General features: G+C 47.8%; 1 protein-coding gene across 5 annotated transcripts in view; it reads left to right on the plus strand.

Moving 5' to 3' along the window:
• LOC116946538 (uncharacterized) overlaps positions 1-17,928 on the plus strand; it is a 183,336-nt gene that overhangs the window by 135,848 nt on the left and 29,560 nt on the right. Inside the window, exon 4 of one of the 5 annotated variants that reach the window (XM_076070115.1) lies at positions 982-8,650. The exons of the other annotated variants lie outside the window; for them this stretch is intronic. The gene's annotated coding sequence lies outside the window, so the exon portion shown is untranslated. The remainder of the gene's footprint in view (positions 1-981; positions 8,651-17,928) is intronic. 5 annotated transcript variants of the gene reach the window in all.

The raw sequence follows: 17,928 nt of genomic DNA on the forward strand, positions 1-17,928 counted from the left end.
GTGTGTACATCACCACACCATCACACACACACAGTGTACACCATCACACCATCACACACACACAGAGTGTACATCACCACACCACACACACACAGAGTGTACATCACCACACCATCACACACACAGAGTGTACATCACCACACCATCACACACACACAGAGTGCACATCACCACACCATCACACACACAGAGTGCACATCACCACACCATCACACACACACACAGAGTGCACATCACCACACCATCACACACACAGAGTGCACATCACCACACCATCACACACACAGAGTGCACATCACCACACCATCACACACACACAGAGTGCACATCACCACACCATCACACACACACAGAGTGTACATCACCACACTATCACACACACACACAGTGCACATCACCACACCATCACACACACAGAGTGCACATCACCACACCATCACACACACACAGAGTGTACATCACCACACCATCACACACACAGAGTGCACATCACCACACCATCACACACACAGAGTGCACATCACCACACCATCACACACACAGAGTGCACATCACCACACCATCACACACACACAGAGTGCACATCACCACACCATCACACACACACAGAGTGTACATCACCACACTATCACACACACACAGTGCACATCACCACACCATCACACACACAGAGTGCACATCACCACACCATCACACACACACAGAGTGTACATCACCACACTATCACACACACACACACACACGAACGCAGAAGTCCCTCTCGTCACGGCCACTCTCACACGGCTCACCCTCACACGGCTCACTCACACACACTCCCACACACGGCACACTTACACACTCACACACACTCACACACACTCACACTAACTCACACACACTCACTCACACACACTCACACACTCACACACACACACACGAGTGAGTGAGCCGTGTGCAAGTAACGAGGTTCATCTCCTGTACCAACTCGTGCTTCGTTGCAAGGCCCCTGGGACCACTGGGACCACTGGCGGCCCCCCAGGACCCCTGGGACCACTGGGACCACTGGCGGCCCCCCAGGACCCCTGGGACCACTGGGACCACTGGCGGCCTCCCGGGACCACTGGCGGCCCCCCGGGGACCACTGGCGGCCCCCCGGGACCCCTGGGACCACTGGCGGCCCCCCGGGACCACTGGCGGCCCCCCGGGACCACTGGCGGCCTCCCGGGACCACTGGCGGCCCCCCGGGGACCACTGGCGGCCCCCCGGGACCCCTGGGACCACTGGCGGCCCCCCGGGGACCACTGGGGTCCACTGGCGGCCCCCCGGGACCACTGGGGACCACTGGGGACCACTGGCGGCCCCCCGGGACCACTGGCGCCCCCCCGGGACCACTGGCGCCCCCCCGGGACCACTGGCGGCCCCCCGGGACCATTGGCGTCCCCCCTGGTGGTCTTCAGCGTGGCGCCATGACGTTCGTCAATCCTCGACAATACACAACAAGTGGAGACCCCCCCGCCCCCCCTCCGTCATCATCGTGCCGCTGTCAAACCCCCCATGGTTTAAGAAGTGTGGCGGCCCTCTGACACTGGTGATGTGTGGGGGGCCGCCCCTCTGTAAATTAGTGAAGAACACTGAACTAGGATGATGTCATCAGATGGCTCTCCGTGGTTCACTCGGCACATATTCTTCAGCTACCATCAAAATCACAATGCTTGAACCTCATCCTAACTAAATTAGTGCGTTCATTCACACGAATGAATGCACTAAATTTGCATTTAGATAGCACTTTATAATGCGCTTATTACTCCAGTCCTAATCAAAATCATTTTGTGAACCGCATGACCATATTGCAGTTTGAATCTTTCACGCATACAACTTCATCCCGTTCCATTCATGGAGCTGCCAAGAGCATCTGTCTACATCAAGAGATCTCCCATCCAGTCAATGGCACGGTTTAATTCTGCTTTGGAGTGGAGGAACCATGCATTGTTCCATCAATTAATGTCAATGTTTAAGCTTCTGATACATGCTTCGCACCTCCACGTGTAAGAATAAATTTGTATCTCGTATACGTGGTATGCAATGAGTTCGCATCAAGCCTTGCAGCTGCTAGATATGTTACTTTTCACTGCGAAGTAAACAAAACCGACAAATAATTGATTACGGAATCGAATGGTGACCCCTGAATCATCATGATGATTCATCAAATCACTTGTAAAGGTAACTCATTCCACTCCTACTGCTTCTTTCTCTACTGAAACACGGAACGCACTCGGCACCATATTGCTGTATGTTCACGTACATTTTTATCTTCAGCCACACTTCGCCTGCCATCTGTTGTTGAATTGATTACTTTCTAGACGCACCTGTGAGTGAGGGCTATATTGTCGTGGTGGCGTTGTTGTCCATCATCGTCTTCTGTATGTATGTTGAACTTTCTTCGCACTGCACGTAGCCAACCATGCTAATCTGAGGTGCCGGTGAAGGACGACAAACTGAACACATAAAGCAGTTCAAAAGAACCCTACCCAGATCCAGCAGGCAATGCCCTGTGCTAGCCACATCAATATGCAGAGCCTGATGGCTTTACATTGCTAGAATGTTGGTCTAGCATTGTCTGAAATCAACATTCAGACCCTGGTGGCTTGAGATTGCAAGAATGTTGGTCTAGCACTGTCTGAAATCCACATTCAGTCCCTGGTGGCTTGACATTGCTAGGCTGTTGGTCTAGGACTGTCAGACATCCACATTCAGATCCTGGTGGCTTTACATTGCTAGGCTGTTGGTCTAGCATTGTCTGACATCCATATACAGACCCTGGTGGCTTGACATTGCAAGGCTGTTGGTCTAGCGCTGTCTGACATCCACATTCAGACCCTGGTGGCTGGACATTGCTAGGCTGTTGGTCTAGCGCTGTCTGACATCCACATTCAGACCCTGGTGGATTGACATTGCAAGGCTGTTGGTCTAGCGCTGTCTGACATCCACATTCAGACCCTGGTGGATTGGCATTGCAAGGCTGTTGGTCTAGCGCTGTCTGACATCCACATTCAGACCCTGGTGGATTGACATTGCTAGGCTGTTGGTCTAGCACTGTCTGACATCCACATTCAGACCCTGGTGGCTTGACATTGCAAGGCTGTTGGTCTAGCGCTGTCTGACATCCACATTCTGACCCTCGTGGCTGGACATTGCAAGGCTGTTGGTCTAGCGCTGTCTGACATCCACATTCTGACCCTTGTGGCTGGACATTGCTAGGCTGTTGGTCTAGCGCTGTCTGACATCCACATTCAGACCCTGGTGGCTTAACATTTGCTATGCTCTTGGTCTAGCACTGTCTGCCATCCACATTCAGACCCTGGTGGCTTGACATTGTAAGGTTGTTGGTCTAGCGCTGTCTGACATCCACATTCAGACCCTGGTGGCTTAACATTTGCTAGGCTGTTGGTCTAGCACTGCCTGACATCCACATTCAGACCCTGGTGGATTGACATTGTAAGGCTGTTGGTCTAGCACTGTCTGACATCCACATTCAGACCCTGGTGGCTTAACATTGCTAGGCTGTTGGTCTGGCACTGGCTGACATCCATGTTCAGATCCTGGTGGCTTGACATTAGTAGGCTGTTGGTCAACAACAACAACCGCCATTCGCTACTATGTGGCGGTGATTTCACCACGACGCTTTTGCCAGGATATGTGCACATTGAGGCCACTTGAAGTGTCGAACACCCGCTGACACGAGGTCACGGGGCAGACGCAGATGCCAAGTGTCGACTGACTGAGATGACTGGCTGATGCACCACCTGTGCCTCCTACTGTGCCAACTTTCTGTGCTTTAGCTATCCGGGGCTCCGCTCATTGTTGTGAGTGCCGCTCTTCTGCCTTCTGTTGTGGTTGGAAGGCGACTGCCTCCAACTCGCCAGTAGCGTCCTTCACGAACCTCATCCACAGAGGCCGATCTTGACACGGCTCGTACCAGTCATTGGCTAGTCCACTCAGCTCCACATACTCCTGTTCCACATCACTCCATCTCTTCTCTAGCTCGTGCCGTGCCCATTTAGCCTCCCTCGATCCGGCCAAACAAAAGCTGTTTAGGCTTGCGGTGTCTGGGCATGCGGGCTACATGACCCTGCCTTGCCTGCCGGAGGAGCTCACCGATGGGATTTTGTCCAGATCTTTCAAGGATTTGTGAGCTCCTCACACAATCCAGCCTGGTTAAACCCAGGATGATCACAGGCAGGCCAGCGTAAATGTTTTTGACCGGCGAAGATGTTCCTTCCATTAGGAAGGTCCACATTTCGCAAGCGTAGAGAAGGGAGGGAATGATTGTGGCCAAGAAGACCTGAAGCTTTGTGTGGAGCGACAGACCAGGTAGCTTCCACACAGCGTTACGCAACTGATGAAAAGATAATGCCGCTCGACTGATTCAGAGTGAGACCTTTGCTGTCAAAACATAGCCGGTCATGAGCACACTCCCTGGTTTTTGAAACTCTCCACTCTCTCCACAACTGCCCCATCACCAATTGGGAGTTGTGGGGGTGGAGTATTCGATGGTACAAAATACCCAGGCAGGTGCTTAGTTTTGGTGGTGCTGATGGTAAAGCCCCACCTCTTAGTGGCATGCTCCAGGTTCAGCAGCAGTGCCTCCAACTCCTCCTCTGAGTGAGCAGCAATTACCAGATCATGGCATACGTAACATGGTTGAGCAATAGGGAGCCATTCCTTGACTGCACCCGGGCATCGATCAGCCTCCCATTGTATCTTTACCAGATGGAAATCCCTCTGGTACAGCTATTAAAGGCTTCACAAACTACGTGGTCGAATAGATGTTAAATAATGTCGGAGCCAGAGGACATCCTTGTCGCACGCCAAGGTGTACAGGGAATGGCTCCAACTCCCAGCCACGTAATTTTACCCAGGCCCGCTCACCATCATAAAGGTCCTTGATGATTGTGATCAAGGAGTCACGGACTCCGAAAGCACGAAGAACAACCCAGAGCCCAGGCCTACTGATGGTATTATAGGCCTTGACCAGGTGAATAAAGCAGAGATGTAGGTCTTGTTGAAATTCCCTACACCTCTGCTGTAGCAAGCAGACAGAAAACATGGCATCTGTGCAGGACCGCCTTTACCTGAAACCGCATTGGGGCTCCGCAAGCCTCTCCTCATCGTACCTAGCAAGGCGATGTTGAATGTTCCTTGCCAGGACCTTTCCCGGCACACTGAGGAGGGAGATGCCCCTGTAATTGTTACAGTCTGTGCGGTACCCCTTCTTAAAGAGGGGGACCACCAGGGCATCCTTCCAATCCTGCAGAACCCGTCTAGTGGTCCAGACTGTTGTTATGATGTCATCTAGGGCAGTCTGTGTACAAACGCCACCCTCCCTCAGCATTTTGCTTGGGAGAAAATCTCTGCCTTTCCTGGTCTCAGACTCATGATCGCCTTCAGTACTTCCTCAACAGATGGCACATCAGCCAGCCACTCACAAGGGGTGACTTCTTACAATATTTGAGGCACAACAGCCTCAGCAGGGTTATTCCCACTTTTTCTCATGTTGTTTTCCAGGCTGAGGGATTTCCCCTCTCCCAGGACCTCACAGAAATGCTCAGCAAATTTGCAAACCTGTTCCTGGGGGTCGGAGATTGGATCACCATTTTTACCCTAATGATGGTAATAGGTATGGTGCTGCAGGTTACTTTTTTGATGGAGTTAAAGAGCGATTTGTGATCGCGGGCCACTGTGGCAGACTCCATCTCCTCAGCAACCCGCGACCACCACCCATCCTTGCAGTGCCTCATGGCTCTCCGAACCTCGGAGCGAAGGCTGCGGTAAGCCTCCTCATTTTCCAATGTGGGATGCTGTAGCAGATGAGAGTGGGCCTGTCGCTTTTTCTGAGCCAGCCTGAACACCTCCTCTGTCAGCCAAAGTCTCTGGGGAGGTTTGGACCATATTGCAGCTGCATGACCCACAGTCCTAAATCTTGCCCATTTCCCCTCGACATCAGGAGGAGTGGGGGACGATGCCATCCCCAGCCACAAGCGATGATGAAATTCTCGCTTGCAACTTTCATCAGATAGCTGAGACCATTCCACTATGAGTTTTAATTGGGTACTGTGTGTACACCCACCACCAGAGTGGAAAAATGGCAGGCGCATCTTACAGATGACGAGTCGATGGTCAGTGGGCAGATCAGCTCCACGGTAGGTCCTGGTGTCAAGGACATGGGCCTGCATCCACTGTTCCATCACTATGTAGTCCAATCAGATGTTCTTGCTTAGACCCGGCATGCGTCCATGATGTTATGTGGATGCGCCGATGCTGGAAGGAGTATGTTGGTAATTACAAGCCCATGGCCTGCGCTAAAATCTAGCAGCCTCTTGACGTTGTTATTGAGCTGATCTGGCCCATGCCTTACAATCACTCCAGACCAGGAGCCAGCATCATGACCAACTCGGGCATTGAAGTCATCCAATAAGATGACTCTATCCCGAGAGGCCACTTTAGCTAGCACTTGTGACAGGAGGTCATAGAAGTCATCTAACTCATCGGCCTTGCCTGCATCCATCCACAGATGTTCGTCTTCGGTGGGGGCATAAGTAACCATGACCACCACTCATCGCCTCTGGTTGATAGGAAGGCGAGCCCAAAGTTGCCTGGGGCTTACAGCTTCCCACACCTCACCGGCACGCTCCCATGCCCCCTTCATTATTTTGTTCAGAAGAAGAGCCACTCCCTGTTGTTTGGCAGTCTCCTGCCCCGAGTAGAGGACTGCCCACCCCTCATGTTGGCAGGAGCCAGAGCCGGTCCACCAGACCTTCTGAATATCACAGAGTTCCAGGCGGCACTGGTCCAGCTCCCAATAGAGGAGTGGCAGCCTCTCCTCTGCAGTGAGCGTTCTAACATTCCACGTGGCCATACGTAGCGGTTTTTTGATGTTTCTGGAGGAGCCCCGAGGGTACGGATTCAGTCTCCTGGCTCTGCCAAATTGGGTTTGGCCAGGAGACGTCATAGATGCCTGTCCCCCAGAGGCCTCCGGCACAAGCTTACTAATTATATTTTTCAGTTGTGCTCTATGGTAATTAATTGGTCAATCTAAATAGGCCCTTCCCCCATGGCACTGCCCACCACAGCGTTGCCGTCCGGCACCAAAGAGGAGGTAGGGGGTTGTTTTTATTGTTGGTCTAGCACTGTCTGACATCCATATTCAGACCCTGATGGCTTTGCATTGCTAGGCTGTTCGTCTAGCACTGTCTGACATTTTTACTGAGACCCTGATGGCTTTGCATTGCTAGGCTGTTGGTCGAGCACTGTCTGACATCCGTATTCAGACCCAGATGGCTTTGCTTTGGTAGGGTATTGGTCTCGTGCTGTCTGACATCCATATTCAGACCCTGGTAGCTTTGCATCGCTAAGCTGTTGGTCTAGCACTGTCTGACAATGGGGAAGCTGGTGTCTCGCACTGTAACTCCGGGCCTTCTGGCACACCTGGAAAAAATGTATAAGTTTGGCCCATGTGCTGACAGTTGGACCTTGTGGAAATTACTTAAATATTATACGAGTTCAGGGTCATCACAATTTCCGATGTGATACACTCAGTGGTGATTACACCAACAAAACAACTCTTTGTTTTCTATTCATAACAGCATATTTTTTGGTTGTGGAAACTTTGTTTCATATATATTTAAAACTTTTTTTTTGCATGATAGCGTTTACGTATCGGAGTGCGTCATACAGCTACTGTTTTGCACTTGAAATTAAGCTAACGAAAGGCGTGCCATTTTACTAATTGCATTCAATGCACCATTCATCAAATACATTTGCTGATCTAATTGACTTATTAGTATTATACATTATACATGAGCGAAACTCAAATTGCAGAAGCTATGGTGTTTTTTTCCTCCAGACGTAATTCACCGGTATTATATTACTTAATGGCATTTAGGTGAAGTCGTATATTTCCAGCTGCACTCCCCTTAATGGGACTCGAGCTAAATGCCCATCATCGTTCGTATTATCAAAATGACAGATTGCAATTTTTTTTTGCATAAAGAAACGACTAAAATATTAAGCCACCATGGAGGCCCATTCTAATCGCCGAGCCAATGCACTAAATATCTTCACTTGTAGCAATAATTGGTTTATTCCAGAATTGAACATTTATACATGCTGCTAATGGTCTTCATTTGAAAACTATTAAAGTATTTACATTAATGTGCCACAATAACAGTGCAACATTCAGATACATGAAACACTCTATAGTGGTTGACGTATGTACAGTATAACAACATTCAGCAGTGAAGATATGGTCTGAGAAATTTACACATTAGCATCAGCCTTGATCAATCCGCTCCTGGATGAAGGATTCCCAAGCCTGTTGTGTGTACGTATGATTGCATGAGTATGTGTTTACATGTATTTATGTTACATACATGTCTTTAGAACTGCTTTTTGTGTGTTTAGTTTGTTGTCGAAATAAGTTCAACATACACACATACAAGCCGTTGCCATTTCTCATGACCTGCCAGCTGCACCCGAGCTGATCCTATTGCTTCATATTCTGGATGGACGTTCCCTCGGGCGCGTTCCATCCCTTGGCTGCCACTCCGTCGTTATCCTTGGCCATCAGCTATCGTCCCTTCAAGCAACATTGACTGCGCAAGCGTTTCTATTGGTTAGAATTACATCTTCAACCTGTATTTGTATGTTCTCTAATGCACGTGTTCCTCTCTCAATGCAATTCCAAGTGTGCATCTCTCCGTGCCAACTTGTGCACATTTCAATCTTTGGTCTATTCCCCTCCTTATTGTCCGTGCTCCTGAGCTATTGAGGCACCGTTGCACGCTTGCAATGCTTCATATTGCATTTTTTTTTTTTGGCCGCGTGCAAAACATTTACCCGAACAATTCTGTTCCACGCATCGAGTTGCATTTGTTGCGGCACGCCCTTTTTGCGACTCTGTAAGTCGCCAACGGCGAGCAGAAGCCGGAGCAGATGGGGTGTGTGCATGCCGCGCAGTGGGGCCACTCTGGCACAGCATGGTGCCCGGCTGGCACGTGGAGATTTTGCTCTCCTCCCACAGTGGTGGCGCTTATACACGGGAGGAGGCACCGTGCAGCAGGGAAAGGACTCATGGCGGTGCCGCTCGTCGGTCAGCCAGGCAGACATTTTCCCGCACCTCCGATTAGCATGGATTGGCTGCGTGAGGTGTGAAAGAAGTTCAACATTCGTTACATTACATTCGCGGTGGCTGATTCATATCCAGACAAATGAGGTAATCGTACTGGCTGGGAGAGAATTCACGAATGTTGAACCAAATTGGACTATAAAGCTCCTGTGACGTCATTGACATAAGTAGCATTTTGTATGCTGATGACATAATTTAAAGTGGTAAATACATATATAACTATACAGAATTAAAATGCATTTTCGCTTAGTGTTGAATTTATATTCGGGGTATAATTTGACCTGGAGATTGGAGAAAAATCGTGTCATGGACTGATTACTTAGTTATGATTACTTGCGAGAGACACCGGCATGGAAGGCTGAATTACCATATATTTCAAATAATCACGTGAGTATTCATTTTATTCAAGATGCTTTCATCACAATGAACTGAAAGATGCTTGTCTGTTATTCTGCGCCTCCAAATTCTCGATCAAACAATTCGCCAAATTCGCAAAAAACGCGTGCGTAATAGATAGCTTTTTAAAAAGATATTATTTTGATTCCAGAAGTCAAGGTAGCCACAAGCATTAGCCCGTGTGTCCACGGTTGTTCTGATCTCTGCAAGGCCGTTGTGACCAGACGGCACCAAAGGCATTGCCAAAGCTAGCAGGATTGTATCTATCAAAGCAATATTGATCCACGGGCATTGCAGCAGTTGAAATACGTTTCCTTAAATAGAAAACATCCATTTCACCTTTCAAATCCTGGCTCCTGGCTGTCGGGACAGCGTGCGACCATTACGGATTTCAAATGACCCCCTCCGTGCTCGAAGCCCCCGTAGACCAACGCGAAGCGGCTTCCTTGCCCGTGCGACGACGCACTGGAGACACGGCCGGAGCGGCGCGGCTCGCACCTTGTCACTGGAGATGCGGGAGGCCCCAGCAAGGCTGTGAATCACCGCTGAAGCTGCACGGATGCCCATCGCGGCAATAATAGCGCATATAGATGGGTAAAGTGTTGTCTTCGATTGCCACTTGTACGCTCCCTTGTCCGCTAACATGTCAGCAAAAGTCATCCTATATCTGTTGAATGTTTCCGTAACGTCATTTGCATTGCAATTGTACTATGAGCAGTCGAATAATATTGTGTCCGAGGAAACGTTGAATTCATCGCCCGAGAATATGAACACACCAGCATTGCTGTGCAAGCTCTAGCTCTCATTTGGTGTAATATTCCTCACGTATGTGTCTGCATTGTCCCGCCCGACGTACTTTTCATTAATCTCAGCACAGCCTGCTTGCCTTGACAGCCTCTACCACGTTGCCTTTTAGCTTACGGACATCGACAGAGCCAATTTACCCCCCTCAGCCAGTGAATTCACTCTTGAGTGATGCATTTTCCAGTCATGTAGTACATTTTTTTATGCCAATATTAATGTCACTTAGATTAGTATATTACCAAAATTGCTGTAATTTAATTTTAAATTCCTTTACCCTGGGATGAATGCACACGTTTATTTCCCCCCCCCCCACCCCTGTAATTTAATGACCTTTATTCGAACCTGCTCAGAGCTCCCTGACACTCAATATGTCCTTTCCAATGAAGTCCTGAGCCAATGCTCCCGAAATGTAGCCCTTTATTAATTTGTTCGTAATGTAGTTGCTGGGATATATTGGCATTTTTGAACTTTCGACGTTGCACAAGCACACCGCAGTCTAATTGTGATGTATTGGGAATTATCCCGTAAGCTGTCACAGTAAATCCAACCACAAACTCCGCAGAAACCAACTTAGCGGTTGCCATACGTTTGCTTGTTTCATCATGAATTTTGCCTTAAGCTCATACAAAATCACTTTGGGCATCAACTTTGTAGTCAAGGCCATTGCCTAACTGCTTTCAACCCTCTTTTTGCCATCAGATATTTACATCTGTTTTTCCCTTGAAAATGTGATATTTGAATCTCAGTGGGTCCGCATCTGCTTTTAAATGAGGGGATGTTCATATTTATTGATTGATGTCTCTGTAGATTATTTATTTTGCTTCCGTTACATGGGTTACGACCTTGTAGCAATGCAATGCTAACATTCACGGATTGGCCTAATTAAAGTTTACGTTACGTAAAAATACTTCTCGATGAGAAGGAGTTGTCTGGTTGTGATGCATCCAGTGTAAAAACAATAACGAATGGCTCGCAAATAAAAGTGTACAATTACTGCGATACTGCAGCCGAAAGTCAAAATCCTATACCATCTGTAGTAGTCTGTGAATCCCATTACCCACGAGGCGAGGAGATGTGCAATTCCTCCCATTATCATGAATCCCTGCGGATTGTCAGATAGCACGGATAACAGATAAGAAAGACATCATTAATTCATGGCCACAATCGCAGACGTAAGTGAAAATTCGGGCGACAAACTCCCATCCTCCCCTCCAACGTTACGTAAGATAGGGAGGTAAGGATCTGAGGCTGAGCAGATAATAAACACGTGATCTCTGTATTAAGAAAACAAAAGCAGGTGACATTGCCCGCGTATGTTTAAATTGTTTAAGGGCATAACTCACTGTCCTCATTTATCCCCTGAGAGAGACGAGGCACCTCCGATTCGAACGGTTGGCTATGTACAGTGCAAAAAAAGTTCAATATACATACACAATTTCGTTTTCGTTTTTATTTTAGCCCAGCAGTTAACATACACACATACATACAAACACACATACATACAAAGACACATACATACAAACACACATACATACATACGTACGAGGCAGAGCAGTACTCGCTGGACAACGTGGAAACGCGCGGTGGTGGTGAGATATGTAACTACCTCGCCTGGTATACAGGAATTCGTGGGTTCGATCCTGACCCTGACGACGCCTGCTGTATATTTGGAGTTTGTATGTATCTCTCCCCGTGGTCGTACACATTTTTCTCCGGGTACTCCGGTTTTTCCCCTCCACATTGAAAATCAATGTGTGTTTAGAGTTATCGGCTGCTATACATTTCCACGTGATGATAAGCCACATTGTTGAGTGATTATTCGTGATGGCCGGGTCGCTTCTGAAAAATAACTATATTTCAGCTCAGGCGGCCTTACCTGGTAAACTAGTTTAGTTTAATAGTTTCTAGACACCAGCTCAATAAAGCCTCACGTTCTGTCCAAGGCTCAGCCACAGCGCCCACTGCCTCATCTCCATCGCATATTTTTCCAAGGAGGATAAGGCTACGCAAATCCCCACTCAACCGCAACTAGGTGTGGACATTTCGGCTACAGCGAAGGGGAACGGGGTTCATTGTCAGCCTGAAATCCCCCCCCCCACTCTCAAGCGATGCTTACATAGACCCAGATCCCATTGGGGATGGGTGGACAATCATGGATGAGGCTCAATTTCCAATCTCACCCGAGGAAATGCTTGTCCGCAGATCCGTATGCAGTTTTTAGCATTTGCGAAGCTTAGGCAGGGGGAGAAGGTGACGACACAGAGACGTGGATTGAGATTTAGAGTTGTATGTGTAAGCACCATGTGTATGAGTGTGTCTGTCGGTGTGCGTCTGCGCGTGTGACTGTGTCCACGTGTGGCGTGCGGTAGTTAGTAATTAGTGCGCGGCGTAATGAGCTTGAAATCCCGAATTCAATTCCCGCTGACAGCCAACATTGGTGAGGCATGTCTATACTGGTCGTGGGCCTCTCCTCGGTCGACTCTGCCTTAAATGAGTATCTGGTACAGTGTTTAAATATCAGCACTGGAGGGACAAAGGTGGCCGAGCATGGTGCTGACCACACCACCCCCTCGTGTGCTGTGTTGGCCTTAATAGATGCTCGCTAACAGCACTTGCACCAACATTGTGTTGAAGGCTATGTAGGGGATTGTTATCTTTGATTGTATGCACATGGTGTCTGTATATCAGACGGGAGCTCCATTTCTACACGTGACCGTCAGAATATTAATTCACGCGTGTACGGTGCCTTTCACAACACGTCCCAAGTCGCTTTAAATAAAAAAAATACCGCAAACATATGACTAACACGATAAAGTAATACAAAAACATACCAGTGTAAATTAAGAGTTTGAAAATGTAAGAGTTTTATCATTAGTTCTTAAGTATGTTTTTTAAAATACTGATGGAGATTAGATCCAAAAACTTTATGTTCAGCTTTTAAATGGAATACTTAGAAGGGAAAACATAATTTGCACTTATAAAAGCGCGTTTCAACCAGAGATGCAAAGACACCTTTTAATTCGTAAATTGTTGTGTATTTCATTAATTGCCAGACCCCCTCCCCCTCCCCATCCAACCCTCCCCCAGTTATCTGAATTAACAAAATCCTACTCTCAGGTTGAAATTGTCTGACATTTTACTAGAGTGTGCGCACCTCCGTGGAATTCCACCATCTGTTACGTGCGCCCCACGGCAAATGGAGACTATTTTTCCTTTTTCACGTACAAGTCATGTTTGTGAATGACCAAAAAATGCCTTGCATCTGTAATCAGTAATTTTCACTCGTCAGTCCGTTTACTTTCTAATGTCATGTTCATGGTAATTGTCTATCCACCGCACTCGCGACCCATTTGCAAGGGCTCGTGACCTCTTCATGACCCTAGAAATACACCGGAAATGAGATTTTGAATTTAAAATGTGCACTTTTTTTACATCGCAAGTCTTGCACTGCAACGGTGTGTAATTTTATGCGTAGGTGCCTCAAATGTGGCATCTGCTCTGATTTTTTAAAGTAACTAATTTAACCATCTCTTGCGCCATATTTTTGGTGCTTTCTACGTTGTCAAATATTTGTTTGTACGTTGTAGAAGTTGTTCAGTTTACCGTGACAGTCACTAATTGTGTGTACTGAAAGGATTTCCTCAGTCTTCATAACGCTGTCAGAGAGTGTCTTCCAAATACAAAAAACCCTCCATCAAATACGAGCTACAAAATAGCTCACAGGCACTCATATAAATAATATAAGCTAATTTCAATGTGTACGATACTGCACCCGCAAAACTACAACCATTAAATATTTCCAGCGCCTGCCAGTGTGTGTTATGCCTCCACTCTATTTTCTTACATGTAAAATTGTCATTAATAATTTGATCTATGCGCAAGTTATTTTCACGGTAATTGTCTGTTGTAAATGGGCATGCAATTACTAGTGCGTAACTTCTGCTGTCAAGTGTACATTAAGGACCCTATGATGCAGTTCAATAGATGCAATTACAAGACACTATATATTTATTAGGCATCTACATGCAACAGCATCTCAAAAGTGCTATGCCAGAATGGGTGGGAGGGGGCGGGGGGCGCACTTGGGAAGGAGGTGAAACAAGGGGGAATTGTTGCAGCAGCCATGGGAAGGAGAGGGGCAATGAGTGAGGGCAGGGACACAAGGGAGAGGGGGAAGAGAGGGCCACATTGTGTGGCAAGGCCCAGGGCGAATGAGGCTGGAGCTGGGGGGGGCTCGGCCCCATGTGGTGTGGAATACGAGCGGAGGGCAGAAGGGTCGGGGTTAGAGCCGGTGGGTGGGCAGTAAAACGGAGAACGTGGCCGTGAGAGCCTTGGGCAGCAGGCCATGGGCACGGTGCAGGTACGAGTCCATCGGAGAGCGGGTGGCTGGTGTGCCAGTGCCATAGAGGGTCCATTGCCTTCAGTGTACGTGGTCTCAGATGGCACGACAGTATGTTTAACTCGCAGGCGAAAAATTACATGCAGCACGTAACATTGTCTAAAATAAAGTACTGCTATACAATAATACCGTTATTAATTATATATAATGTAGTGTATTCATCCAGGAAAGCCACATCGAATCTCAAGACTCTTCTTCAGGAGCACTCTGCATTGAAATGCTTGGCCGGATGATTTAGAATGGCCTTGTCAGGTCGTTATTGAAGCTACAAAAACGTTGTCTTTTCAGATTTAAAGACAACATCTGCACGATATCTGCATCAAGGACAAAAACATCAATTCTAGATTTAAAGCTTTCGTGACTGCAAGGATCCATGCTCTTTGGTTCTATTCGGTAAAGTCACGTAGGTAAAAAATAAAACAACAAAAATCACGGCGTTTCGGCAACAACACAAGCGGCCTTCATCAGGTGAAGGGACCAGGCTGTCTCGAGGACAGCGCAGGAGTGAAACAGAGCCACGCTCAGACCACGGACCTTTAAGCTATGCATCTCCGATTAGCATGGTTGGCTACGTACGGTGTGAAAGAGGTTCAACATACACACTGTACATACGTACAAATCATCCGATAGATGCATCGTGCCAAGTGTGAAAGGTACGCTCTGGTGCCACACCTGTAGTGGTGCAGCCCATGAGGTGATATCTACGTGACATTTTTTAACAACTCAACCCGAGCTATAAATGCTCTGATACTTGCATTGTCTCTGTAATGTTCGCCTTTTGGCATTCTCTGGTCTGACACTGGTGGTGAGACAAAGACATAAAGAAGGCTGTCTCTGTTGTAGGCCAATCAGTTTCAAAGACGATGCCCATATAATATCAGAGCGTGTTTGTTTGCATGTTTTACCACAAGTGCGTGTGGTTAATGCAGACTTGATTCCTTGTAAAAGATATCCATATTGTATTTGGACAAATTAACACCATTTTATTGCCAGAAAGGGTGAAACCTATTCTTATGTTTCATCCTACGATATAAATTTACCTTTTTGACAACAGAATCCTGGCGACAGCTCGCGAGTGCATTCAGCACCCGGAATTTGCCTGGAAAGCAAGATAAAATGGCACAACCATCTGTGCGCTCCATTAATGATCTCTATTTTCACGTTTTATAAATATATGGTAATAACAACAACCGCCATTCGCCACCAAGTGGTAGTGACGTCACTGTGGTACTTGTGCCAGGCTATGTGCACCTTGAGGCCACGTGAAGTGTCGAACGCCCGCTGGCACAAGGTAACGGAGTAGACCCAGGTGCAATGGGTCGACTGACTGAGATTATGAACCACCTGTGCCTCCTATTGTGCCAACTTGCTGTGTTTTAGCTGCCTGGCGCTCCGCTCTTTGTTGTGAGCGTCGCTCCTCTGCCCTCCGTTGTTGTTGGAGGGCGACTGCCTCCAACTGCCCAGTAGCATCCATCACGAGCCTCCTGCACAGAGGCCAATCTTGACACCGCTGGTACCAGTCATCAGCAAGTCCACTCAGCTCTACATCCTCTTGTACCGCATCACTCCATCTCTTCTGTAGCCCGTGCCGCGCCCGTTTAGCCCCCTCTATCTGGCCGAACAAAAGCTGTTTAGGCATGCGGTGGCTGGGCATACGGTCTACATGACCCAGTCAATGCAGCCTTGCCTGCTGGAGGAGCTCACCGATGGGACTCTGTCCATATCTTTCAAGGATTTGTGAGCTCCTCATACAATCCAGCCTCGTTAAACCCAGGATGGATCGTAGGCAGGCCAGCCTAAATGTTTCTAACCGGCGAAGATGTTTCATTAGGAGGGGCCATGTTTCGCAAGCATAGAGAAGGGAGGGCATGACTGTGGCCGAGAAGAACTGAAGCTTTGTGTGGATTGACATACCAGGTAGCTTCCACACAGCGTTACGCAACCGATTAAAATATAATGCCGCTCGACTAATTCGGAGTGAAACCTTTGCTGTCAAACCAGAGCCGGTCATGAGCACACTCCCTGGTTTTTGAAACTCTCCACTCTCTCCACAACTGCCCCATCACCAATTGGGAGTTGTGGGGGTGGAGTGTTCAATGGTACAAAATACCCAGGCAGTGCTTAGTTTTGGTGGGGCTGATGGTAAGGCCCCAACTCTTAGTGGCACGCTCCAGGTTTAGCAGCAGTGCCTACAACTCCTCCTTTGAGTGAGCAGCAATTACCAGATCGGCATACATAACATGGTTGACCAATAGGGAGCCATCCCTTGACCGCACCCGGGCTTCAATCATCCTCCCATTGTATCTGTACCAGATGCAAATTCCTCCGGTTCAGCCATTGAAGGCTTTACGAACTACGTGGTCGAAATAAATGTGAAATAATGTGGGAGCCAGAGGACATCCCTGTCGCAACCCCAAGGTGAACATGGAATGGCTCCGACTCCCGGCCACATAGTTTTACCCGGGCCCGCTCACCATCATGAAGGGCCTTAATGATTGTGATCAATTGTGTGTACTTAAAGGATTTAATCAGTCTTCATAACGCTGTAAAACAGTGTCTTCCAAATACAAAAAAAACCCCCATCAAATACGAGATATAAAATAGCTCACAGGCACTCAGATAAATAATATAAGCTAATTTCAATGTGTACGATACTGCACCCGCAAAACTACAACCATGAAATATTTCCAACGCCTGCCAGTGTGTGTTATGCCTCCACTGTATTTTCTTACATGTAAAATTGTCATTAATAATTTGATCTATGCGCAAGTTATTTTCATTGTAATTGTTGTAAATGGGCATGCAATTACTAGTGCGTAACTTCTGCTGTCAAGTGTACATTAAGGACCCTATGATGCAGTTCAATAGATGCAATTACAACCCAGAGCCCAGGCCTTCTGAAGGTATCATATGCCTTGACCAGGTCAATAAGGCAGAGATGTAAGTCTTGTTGGAATTCCCTACACCTCTGCTGTTGCAGACAGATAGAAAATATGGCATCTGTGCAGGGCTGCCCTGTCCTGAAACCACATTGGGGCTCCACAAACCTCTCCTCAGTGTGCCTGGCAAGGCGATGCTGAATAATTCTTGCCAGGAGCTTTCCCGGCACACTGTGGAGTGAGATGCCCCTGCGTTTATTACAGTCTGTGCGGTACCCCTTCTTAAA

Source organism: Petromyzon marinus, chromosome 27, assembly GCF_048934315.1.
Source record: "Petromyzon marinus isolate PM22_M1 ecotype Great Lakes invasive population chromosome 27, UKy_Petmar_22M1.pri1.0, whole genome shotgun sequence".
In the NCBI taxonomy this organism is placed as follows: domain Eukaryota; kingdom Metazoa; phylum Chordata; class Hyperoartia; order Petromyzontiformes; family Petromyzontidae; genus Petromyzon; species Petromyzon marinus.